At 30.7% G+C, this 12,549-nt stretch overlaps 1 pseudogene; it reads right to left on the bottom strand.

Annotated features, from left to right (window-relative positions):
* The window catches only part of LOC8267088, a 30,998-nt pseudogene extending 18,652 nt beyond the window's left edge, over window positions 1–12,346 (bottom strand).
* Between the last annotated feature and the right edge of the window lie 203 nt (window positions 12,347–12,549).

Genomic DNA, 12,549 nt, shown 5'->3' with positions numbered 1-12,549 from the left:
AAATAACCCCGTAATTTTAGTATATTTGTGAGTATGAGAAAGCAACTGCCTAAATGGATTAATATTATAAAATGAGAAAACAACCCCGTAAAGGGGTATATTTGTCAATATAAGAAAATAACCTCGTAAAAACGTGTATATTTATGAATTTGAGAAAACAACCGCATAATAGTGCTAATAACTTAATATAAGAAAACGACCCCGTAAAAGTGGTATATTTATCAATATAAGAAAATAATCCCGTAAAACGTATATATTTATGAATCTAAGAAAACAACTTCGTAAAAGTAGTGTAATTGGAGTAGGAGTAAATTTTACAATATGAGAGAAAAACCCGGTAAGAAGGGTATATTTATAAATATTAGAAAACTATCATGTAAAGCGGAAATATTTATCAATCGGAGAAAATAACCCCGTTATTTTGGAATATTTGTGAGTATGCAAAACAATACCTTAAATTGGTTAATTTTATAATATGAGAAAACAACCCCATAAAATGGGTATATTTATAACCCTTTAAAAATGTGTATATTTATGAATTTGAGAAAACATCCCCATAATAGTGCTAATAATTTAATATAAGAAAATAACCCCGTAAGAGTGGCATATTTATCAATATAAGAAAATAACTCCAAAAAAATTGTATATTTATGAATATGAGAAAACAATCCCGTAAAAGTAGTGTAATTGCTAGTCTAAGAAAACAGCCTCATAGAAGGCGTAAATTTTTTAATATGAGAAAACAACCCCATAATACGGGGATATTTATCAACCAGAGAAAAGAACCTCGTAATTTTAGTATATTTGTGCGTATGAGAAAACAACTTCTTAAATGGGTTAATTTGATAATATGAGAAAACAACCCCGTAGAAGGGGTATATTTGTCAATATAAGAAATAACTCTGTAAAATGTGTATATTTATAAAATTGAGAAAATAACCCCGTAAAAGCAGTGTAATTGCGAGTCTGATAAAACAATCTTATAAAAGGGTTAAATTTTTTAATATGAAAAAAAACAACCTCATAATAGGGTAAATTTTTTAGTATAAGTAAATAATTCCGTAATACGGGGATATTTATTAATCGAAGAAAATAACTCCGTAATTTTGGTATATTTGTGAGTATGAGAAAACAACCCCATAACAGGGGTATATTTGTCAATATAAGAAAATAACCCTGTAAAAGTGGTATATTTATCAATATAAGAAATAACTCCATAAAACGTGTATATTTATGAATATGAGAAAATAACCCTGTAAAAGTAGTGTATTTGCGAGTCTCAGAAAATAGCCTTGTAGAAGGGGTAAATTTTTTAATATGAGAAAACAACCCCATAATATGGGAATATTTATCAGTCGAAAAAAATAACCCCGTAATTTTGGTATATTTGTGAGTATGAGAAAACAACACCTTAAATGGGTTAATTTTATAATATGAGAAAATAACCCCGTAAAATGGGTATATTTGTCCATAAAAGAAAATAACCCTGTAAAACGTGTGAATTTGAAAAAACAACCCCATAACAGTGTTACAAATATAATATGAGAAAACAACTCCGAGAAAGTGGTATATTTATCAATATAAGAAAATAACCCCGTAAAACATGTATAATTATGAATCTGAAAAAATAATCCTAAAAAAGCAGTGTAATTACGATTCTAGAAAAACAACCTTATAGAAGGGGTAAAATTTTTAATATGATTACAGGGTATATCTGTAAATATTAGAAAATAACCCTGTAATACGAGGATATTTATGAATCTGAGAAAATAATCCCATAATTGTGGTATATTTGTGAGTATGAGGAAACAACCCCTTCAACGGGTTAATTTTATAATATGGGAAAATAAACCCATAAAAGGGATATATTTGTCGATATAAGAAAATAACTCCATAAAACATTTATATTTATGAATTTGAAAAAACAACCCCATAATAGTGCTAATAATTTAATATGAGAGAACGACCCCGTAAAAGTGGTATATTTATCAATATAAGAAAATAATCCCGTAAAACATGTATATTTATGAATCTGAGAAAACAACCCCGAAAAGTAATGTAATTGCGAGTCTGAGAAAACAGCCTCGTAGAAGAAGTAAATTTTTTAATATGAGAAAACAACCTTGTAAGAGGAGTATATTTATAAATATTAGAAAATAACGTTGCAATACATGGATATTTATCAATCGAATAAAATAAACCTGTAATTTTGGTATATTTGTGAGTATGAGAAAATAACCCCTTAAAAGGATTAATTTTATAATATGAGAAAACAACCCCATAAAGAGGGTACATTTGTCGACATAAGAAAATAACCCCGTAAAACGTGTATATTTATGAATTTGAGAAAACAACCCCATAATAGTGCTAATAATTTAATATGAGAAAACGACCCCGTAAAAGTGTTATATTTATCAATATAAGAAAATAACCCCATAAAATCTGTATATTTATGAATATTAGAAAATAACTTCGTAAAAGTATTGTAATTGCGAGTCTAAGAAAATAGCCTCGTAGAACGGATAAATTTTTTAATATGAGAAAACAGCCATTTAGAAGGGGTAAATTTTTTATGAAAAAACAAATGTGTAAGAGGGGTATATTTATAAATATTATAAAATTACCCCGTAATACGGGGATATTTATTAATCGGAGAAAATAACCCCGTAATTTTAGTATATTTGTGAGTATAAGAAAACAACTGCTTAAATGGGTTCATATTATAATATGAAAGACAACCCCGTAAAAGGGGTATATTTGTCAATATAAGAAAATAACTATGTAAAAACGTGTATATTTATGAATTTGAGAAAACAACCGCATAATAGTGCTAATAACTTAATATGAGAAAACGACCCCATAAAATCGGTATATTAATCAATAGAAGAAAATAACCTTGTAAAACGTATATATTTATGAATCTAAGAAAACAACTTTGTAAAAGTAGTGTAATTGCAAGTCCAAGAACACAACGTCGTAGAAGGAGTAAATTCTTTAATATGAAAAAATAACCTCGTAAGAGGGGTATATTTATAAATATTAGAAAATAATCTCGTAAAACGGGGATATTTATCAATCGGAGAAAATAACCCCGTAATTTTAGTATATTTGTAAGTATGCGGAAACAATATCTTAAATTGGATAATTTTATAATATGAGAAAACAACCTGTAAAAGGGTTATATTTATAACCCTGTAAAAATGTTTATATTTATGAATTTGAGAAAGCATCCTCATAACAGTGCTAATAATTTAATATAAGAATATATTCCCGTAAAAGTGGTATATTTATCAATATAAGAAAATAACTCCATAAAACGTGTATATTTATGAATATGAGAAAACAACTCCGTAAAAGTAGTGTAATTGCGAGTCTAAGAAAAATGCCTCATAGAAGGCGTAAATTTTTTAATATGAGAAAACATCACGTAATACAAAGATATTTATCAACCGGAGAAAATAACCCTGTAATTTTTGTATATTTGTAAGTATAAGAAAACAACCCCGTAAAAGGGGTATATTTGTCAATATAAGAAAATAAAACGTGTATATGTATAAATTTGAGAAAACAACCCCGTAAAAGTAGTGTAATTGCGAGTCTGACAAAACAACCTCGTAGAAGAGTAAAATTTTTAATATGAGTAAACAACCTCAAAGAAGGGGTAAATTTTTTAATATGAGAAAACAACCCGTAATACAAAGATATTTATTTTTTGGAGAAAATTACCTCGTAATTTTGTTATATTTGTGAGTAAGGAAAGACAACCCCTTAAAGAGTTAATTTTATAATATGAGAAACAACTCGTAAAAGGTGTTTATTTATTAATATAAGAAAATAACACCGTGAAAGTGGTATATTTATTAGTATAAGAAAATAACCCTGTAAAACGTGTATATTTATGAATATGAGAAAACAATCCCGTAAAAGTAGTGTAATTGCGAGTCTGAGAAAATAGCCTCGTAGAAGGGGCAAATTTTTTAATATGAAAAAATAACTCCATAATACGAGAATATTTATCAATCAGAGAAAAAAACCACATAATTTTGGTATATTGATGAGTATGAGTTAACAACTCCTTAAATGAGTTAGTTTTATAATATGAGAAAGCAATACCGTAAAAGGGCTATATTTGTCCATATAAGAAAATAACCCCGTAAAACGCGTATTTTTATGCATTTGAGCAAACAACCTCATAATAGTTCTAATAATTTAATATGAGAAAATAACCAAGTAAAATGTGTATATTTATAAATCTGAGAGAACAACAACGTAAAAATAGTGTAATTGAAAGTATAAGAATACAGCCTCGTAGAACGGGTAAATTTTTTTAATATGAGAAAAGCACCGCTTAAATGGGTTAATTTTATAATATAAGAAAATAACCCCGTAAAAGGGGTATATTTGTCAATATAAGAAAATGATCTCGTAAAAATGTGTATATTTATGAATTTGAGAAAACAACCGCATAATAGTGCTAATAACTTAATATGAGAAAACAACCCCTTAAAAGGGGTATATTTGTCAATATAAGAAAATAATCCTGTAAAACGTGTATATTTATGAATTTGATAAAACCACTCCAAAATAGTGCTAATAATTTAATACGAGAAAATAACCCCGTAAAAGTGGTATACTTATCAATATAAGAAAATATTTTTGTAAAACGTGTATATTTATGAATATAAGAAAATACCCCCGTCAAAGTAATGTAATTACTAGTTTAAGAAAACAGCCTTGTAGAATGAGTAAATTTTTAATATGAGAAAACAACCCCGTAATACGGGGATATTTATGAATCTCATAAAATAACCACATAATTTTGGTATAGTTATGAGTATGAGTTAACAACCCCTTAAATGGGTTAGTTTTATAAAATGAGAAAGTAATCCCGTAAAAGGGCTATATTTGTCTATATAAGAAAGTAATCTCGTAAAACGTGTATTTTTATGCATTTGAGAAAACAATCCCATAATAGTTCTAATAATTTAATATGAGAAAACAACACCGTAAAAGTGCTATTTTTATCAATATAAAAAAATAACCTCGTAAAATGTATATATTCATAAATCTAAAAAACCACAATGTAAAAGTGTAATTGAGAGTCTAAGAATATAAGCTCGTAGAACAGGTAAATTTTTTTAATATGAGAAAACCACAACTTAAATGAGTTAAATTTTATAATATGAGAAAACAACCTCGTAAAAGGGGTATATCTGTCAATATAAGAAAATAATATCGTAAAAATGTGTATACTTATGAATTTAAGAAAATAACCGCATAATAGTGCTAATAACTTAATAGGAGAAAACAAACCCGTAAAAGGGGTATAGTTGTCAATATAAGAAAACAACCCCGTAAAACGTGTACATTTATGAATTTGACAAAACAACCCCATAATAATTCTAATAATTTAACATGAGAAAACAACCCTGTAAAAGTGGTATATTTATCAATATCAGAAAATAACCTCGTAAAATATGTATATTTATAAATTTGAGAAAACAACAATGTAAAAATAGTGTAATTGCGAGTCTGAGAAAACAGGCTCGTAAAAGGGGTGTATTTGTCAATATAAGAAAATAACCCTGTAAAACGTGTATATTTATAAATTTGATAAAACCACTCCATAATAGTGCTAATAATTTAATATGAGAAAACGACCCCATAAAAATGGTATACTTATCAATATAAGAAAATAACCCCGTAAAACGTGTATATTTATGAATATGAGAAAACACCCCGTCAAAGTAATGTAATTGCTAGTCTAAGAAAACAACCTTGTAGAAGGAGTAAATTTTTTAATATGATAAAACAACCCCGTAATACGAGGATATTTATGAATCTGAGAAAATAACCCCGTAATAGGTTAATTTTATAATATGAGAAAACAATCGAGTAAAAGTGGTATATTTGTTAATATAAGATAATAACTACATAAACTGTGTATATTTATGAAGTTGAGAAAACAATCCCATAATAGTGCTAATAATTTAATATGAGATAACGACCCTGTAAAAGTGGTATATTTATCAATATAAAAAAATAATCCCGTAAAATATGTGTATTTATTAATCTGAGAAAATAACCCCGTAAAAGTAGTTTAATTGGGAGTCTAAAAAAACAGCATTGTAGAAGGGGTAAATTTTTTAATATGAGAAAACAATCCCGTAAGAGGAGTATATTTATAAATATTAGAAAATAACCCTGTAACACAGTGAAATTTATGAATTTGAGAAAACAACCCCATAATAGTGCTAATAATTTAATATGAGAAAACAGCCCCCTTGATTTTGGTATATTTGTGAGTATGAAAAAAGAATCTCTTAAATGGGTTAATTTTATAATATGAGAAAATAACCCCGTAAAAGGGGTATATTTCTAAATAAAAGAAAATAACTCCATAAAACTTGTATATTTATAAATCTGAGAAAACCACCCCATAATAGTGCTAATAATTTAATATTAGAAAATAACCCTGTAAAAGTGGTATATTTTTCAATATTAAGAATATAACTCCATAAAATGTGTATATTTATGAATCTAAGAAAACAACTGCGTAAAAGTAGTGCAATTGCGAGTTTAAGAAATCAGCCTCGTAGAAGGGGTAAATTTTTTAATATGAGAAAATAACCCTATAAGAGGAGTTTATTTATAAATATTAGAAAACAACCCTGTAAAAGTGGTATATTTTTCAATATTAAGAATATAACTCCATAAAACGTGTATATTTATGAATCTAAGAAAATAACTGCGTAAAAGTAGTGCAATTGCGAGTTTAAGAAAACAGCCTCGTAGAAGGGGTAAATTATTTAATATGAGAAAATAACCCTATAAGAGGAGTTTATTTATAAATATTAGAAAACAACCCTGTAATACGGGGATATTTATCAATCAAAGAAAATAACTGCGTAATTTTGGTATATTTGTGAGTATGAGAAAACAACCCCTTAAATGGGTTAATTTTACAATATGAGAAAACAACCCCATAAAAGAGGTATATTTGTCGGTATAAGAAAATAACCTCTTAAAATGTGTATATTCATAAATCTGAGAAAATAACCCCATAAAAGTAGTGTAATTGTGAGTATTAGAAAACAATCTCGTAGAAGAGGTAAATTTTTTAATATGAGAAACCAATCCCGTAAGAGGGGTATATTTATAAATCTTAGAAAACAACCCCATAATACAGGAATATTTATAACCCCGTAGTTTTGGTAGATTTGTGAGTATGAGAAAACAACCCCTTAAAGGGGTTAATTTTATAATATGAGAAAACAACCTTGTAAAAGGGGTATATTTGTCGATATAAGAAAACAACCAAGTAAGAGGGGTATATTTATAGATATTAGAAAACAACCCCAAAATACTGGAATATTTATCAATCGGAAAAAATAACCCCATAATTTTGGTATATTTTTTAGTAAGAGAAAACAACCTCTTAAAGGGGTTAATTTTATAATATGAGAAAACAACCCCGTAAAAGTAGTATATTTATCAATATAATAAAATAACCCTGTAAAACGTGTATATTTATGAATATGAGGAATCAACCTCGTAAAAGTTGCGTAATTGCGAGTTTTAGAAAACAGCCTCGTGGAAGGGGTAAAGTTTTTAATATGAGAAAACAACCCCATAATACGGGAATATTTATCAATCGGACAAAATAACTCTGTAATTTTGGTGTATTTATGATGAGTAAACTTCTCCTTAAATGGGTTAATTTTATAATATGAGAGAACAACCCCGTAAAAGGTGTATATTTGCCAATATAAGAAAATAACTCCGTAAAACGTGTATATTTATGAATTTGAGAAAACATTACTATAATTGTGCTAGTAATTTAGTATGAAAAAATGACCCCATAAAAGTATATTTATCAATATAAGAAAATAAATCCGTAAAACGCGTATATTTATGAATCTAAAAAAACAACCCCGTAAAAGTAGTGTAATTGCGATTCTCAGTAAACTGTCTCGTAGAACGAGTAAAGTTTTTAAGATGAGAAAACAACCCCATAACACGGGAATATGAGAAAATAACTCCTAAAACGTGTATATTTATGAATCTGAGAAAACAATCTTGTAAAAGTAGTGTAATTGCGAGTCTGAGAAAACAGCCTCGTAGAAGGGGTAAAGTTTTTAATATGAGAAGAAAACTCCATAATACGGGGATGTTTATCAATTGGAGAAAATAACCCCGTAATTTTGATATATTTGTGAGTATGAGAAAACAACCGCTTAAATGGGTTAATTTTATAATATGAGAAAACAACCCCGTAAAAGGGGTATGTTTGTTAATATAAGAAAATAATCCCGTAAAAAGTGTATATCTATGAATTTGAGAAAACAACACCACCATAATAATGCTAATAATTTAGTATGTGAAAATGAACCCATAAAAGTGGTATATTTATCAATATAAGAAAATAATCCCGTAAAACATGTATATTTATGAATCTCATAAAATAACCCATAAAAGTAGTGTAATTACGAGTCTAAGAAAACAGCCTCGTAGAAGGGGTAAATTTTTTAATATGAGAAAATAACCACGCAAAATGGGAATATTTATCAATCGGGGAAAATAATCCCGTAATTCGGGTATATTTATGAGTATGAGAAAACAACCCCTTAAATGTGTTAATTTTATAATATGAGAAAACAACCTCGTAAAAGTTGTATATTTGTTTATATAAGATAATAACCCCGTAAAATATTTATATTTATGAGTTTGAGAAAACAACTCCGCAAAAGTATTATAATTGCGAGTCTAAGAAAACAGCCTCGTAGAAGGGGTAAATTTTTTAATACGAAAAATTCAACCGCCTAAGAGGGGTATATTTATAAATATTAGAACACGACCGCGTAAATACAATGATATATATCAGTCGGAGAAATTAACCCCGTAATTTTGGTATATTTATGGATATGAGAAAATAACCCCTTAAATGGGTTAATTTTATAATATGAGAAAATAACACCGTAAAAGAGGTATATTTGTCAATATAAGAAAATAACCTCGTAAAACGTGTATATTTATAAATTTGAGAAAACAACACCATAATAGTATTAATAATTTAGTATGAGAAAATGACCCCATAAAAGTGGTATATTTATCAAAATAAGAAAATAACTCCGTAAAACGTTTATTTAAGAATATGAGAAAACAACTCCGTAAAAGTAGTATAATTGCGAGTCTAAAAAACAGCCTCGTAGTACGGACAAATTTTTTAGTATGAGAAAACAGTCTCGTAGAAATGGTAAATTTTTTAATATCTGAAAACTACAATTATATTTATGAATCTGCGGAAATAACCTCGTAATTGTTGTATATTTGTGAGTATGAAAAAAGAGCCTTGTAGAACGGATAAATTTTTTAATATGAGGAAATAGCCTCGTAGAAGGGGTAAACTTTTTAATATGTGAAAACAATCCCGTAATACGGGAATATTTATAAATCTGAGCAAATAACCCTGTAATCATGATATATTTGTGAGTATGAGAAATCAACCCCTTAAATGGATTAATTTTATAATATGAGAAAACAACCCCATAAAAGGGGTATATTTATCGAAATAAGAGAATAACCCCGTAAAACGTATATATTTATGAATTTAAGAGAACAACTCCATAATAGCGCTAATAATTTAATATGAGAAAACGACCCCGTAAAAGTGGTATATGTATCAATATAAGAAAATAACCCCGTAAAACGTGTATATTTATGATTCTGAGAAAACAACCCCGTAAAAGTAGTGTAATTGCGAGTCTGAGAAAATAGCCTCGTAGAAGGGATAAATATTTTAATATGAGAAAACAACCCCACATACGGGATATTTATCAATCGAAGAAAACAACCCGGTGATTTTGGTGTAATTATGAGTATGAAAAAACTTCCCCTTAAATGGGTTAATTTTATAATATGAGAAAACAACCTCGTAAAAGTGGTATATTTATCAATATAAGAAAATAACCCCGTAAAATATGTATATTTATAAATCTGAGAAAACAACCGCGTCAAAGTAGTGTAATTACCAGTTTAAGAAAACAGCCTCGTAGAAGGGCTAAATTTTTTAATATGAGAACGCAACCTCGTAAGAGGGGTATATTTATAAATATTAGAAAATAGCCCTGTAATACAGTGAAATTTATGAACCTGAGAAAATAACCCTGTAATTTTGGTATATTTATGTGTATGAGAAAACAACCCCTTAAATGGGTTAATTTTATAATATGAGAAAACAACCCCGTAAAAGGGGTATATGTCACGACCCCACCCGTGGGCCCGTGACCGGCACTAGGGAATGGGTAGGCTTAAGGCCACCGAAACCCGTAGTAAGCCTGACACTCACTGATTTAAACAAATCTCATCTCAAATTAATATTATTAAAACCACAAATTATCTTAATAGCTGCATTCTACATAAATACTTACCCCGCCAGGAAAAACTAGGCGAGACTGAAGCTCGGAAAATTTACAACCGATACATTTACTATTACTACTCATGAGAATCTAAGATTTACCAATTTACATACCAAATCAAATACATCACCCGATGATGAAGGAGTCGGGTTACTGAATAAGAGTCATGAGAACTAACAACACGAATCAAAAAATATAAATGGAGACTGCCGGTCTCGAGAGTGAGTTAAAATCAAATAATCTAGGGACTATTGCTTCTTCTCGTAAAACATAGATTATTCAAATCGATATCAAACCATACTATAATCATACCCTACTATTTCCTTCACATAAAATATTAATCATTCGAATCAAAATATCAACCATGCACGTGAAATACAAATCACATTATAATCAAATACCATAATAAATAAATAAATAAAAATATATATTTACTTTTACGGGACGAGTGGCTCAAGAGAACCCTAACCCCAAATTCTAATAGCCTTTCGGCTCTCTTAATCCAACAGTCCGGCGCCTAGAGAGCAAGCTCGATCAGGTCCTTACCTCCGAACACTTGAATTCCAAATAAGCCTACCAGAGAGCATCGCTCGATCGGGGACCTTAACTCCCAGAATCAATCAATCCCCACCAGAGCAAGCTCGATCGTATGCATAAATCCATAATAACCTTATATCCATGATCACTACCGGCAGACGCCGTCCCGATGTAACCCATCGAGCGGCATGTTCTACAAGCCACGTTTCCCAAGACACAATCATCCATTTAATAAATATCATTGTATAATGAAGTCATTCAACCATATCAAATTAATGATTAACAATTAAGAGTAAAACATCAAACAGTGGAAAATCGATGATATTTGGAATTATTATAACATTACTATAATAATACTCATATTATCTTCAATAATTAATAATCCAGTGAAATTAATTACGTTGAGATATTAGTAACCATGTTAAACATAAACTTCCAAAATAGCATATTAAAATCGGACTTAGCAATAGTGCAATGATTAAATGACTTTAACTCACAGTGGATTGGGCGACCTTCTACCGCCTCCTAAGGCTCCTGCTTGGAGCGGTTTACGCATGATCATCTAATCACGGAAAACAATTTATCAATACCGAGACAATCCATCATTAATCCTAGGTCTAGACTCCTAGGACTGACTCTCTAAGAATCTCTACTCGGGAGAATTCTACCGAAAATCCGGCAGAACCTCCCCTACAACATGAACATTACCCCCCGTAAAAACGGGTCCAGGACCTGCCAGAAGAACACTTCAAATACTTAACGATTCAAACAATAGGAGTCGGGTCCCCAAACTTCACTATTTCCGACCTCGCCATACAAAGACAAAATACGAGGCGTAACCCATGTACAATATTTATGACTCACAAATATCATCAAGTACTCAATATAATCCAATAGACACAAATTAAACTAAGAATTTCTAAAATTAACGGGCCAAAGAAAATTATCGACGCCGATCACGGCCGACTCGGCTTCAGCCGAGTCCGATCGACGATCCGGTGACGATCCCCGCCCGATTTTCCGATCCGACACCCGATCATCCGGAGATTTACGGACGATCTCATCACGATTCGCAAACAAAACCCGATCGCCATAATGAATCGGGCAAGGTCATGGGGTTGAGCAGAGGAGAGTCGGGATACATCCTCCGATCGTCCATCCTCCACCCGAGTTTCACGGAAAAGTCGAAAATGCCACGCCACCATTTTCTCTCCACCGAGAATCTCTCGATCACACCACTGCCGACACCGCTGGCCACCAAAACAAAGCCGAGGGCCGAGAGGAGTCGATCGCACTAAGATCGGCCGACCACCGACGCCGGAACGCTCAAGACGGCAAGAAAGAAGCTTCATCTTCCTCCTCACAGAGACGCTGTCATCACTGGGTGTCATGGCCGCTGGGCTACCGACGCTTAGCTGGCCACTCTGCTACCGGACAGACGGCCTGACTGGCAGCCTCCTTCCTCCGCTACCTCTATTTCCCCCGACATCTCTCTTCCTCTTCCCCGATTTTCTTTCCTTTCAATATCGACATTTGACCCCTGAACTTTTCCTTATTACAACTTGGTCCCTCAACTTTCTTAATTACTTACAAT

This window comes from Ricinus communis, chromosome 3 (assembly GCF_019578655.1).
Source record: "Ricinus communis isolate WT05 ecotype wild-type chromosome 3, ASM1957865v1, whole genome shotgun sequence".
NCBI classification, from domain to species: domain Eukaryota; kingdom Viridiplantae; phylum Streptophyta; class Magnoliopsida; order Malpighiales; family Euphorbiaceae; genus Ricinus; species Ricinus communis.
Note: the sequence above shows the minus strand (reverse complement) of the source record. Positions and strands in the feature narration are given on the sequence as shown.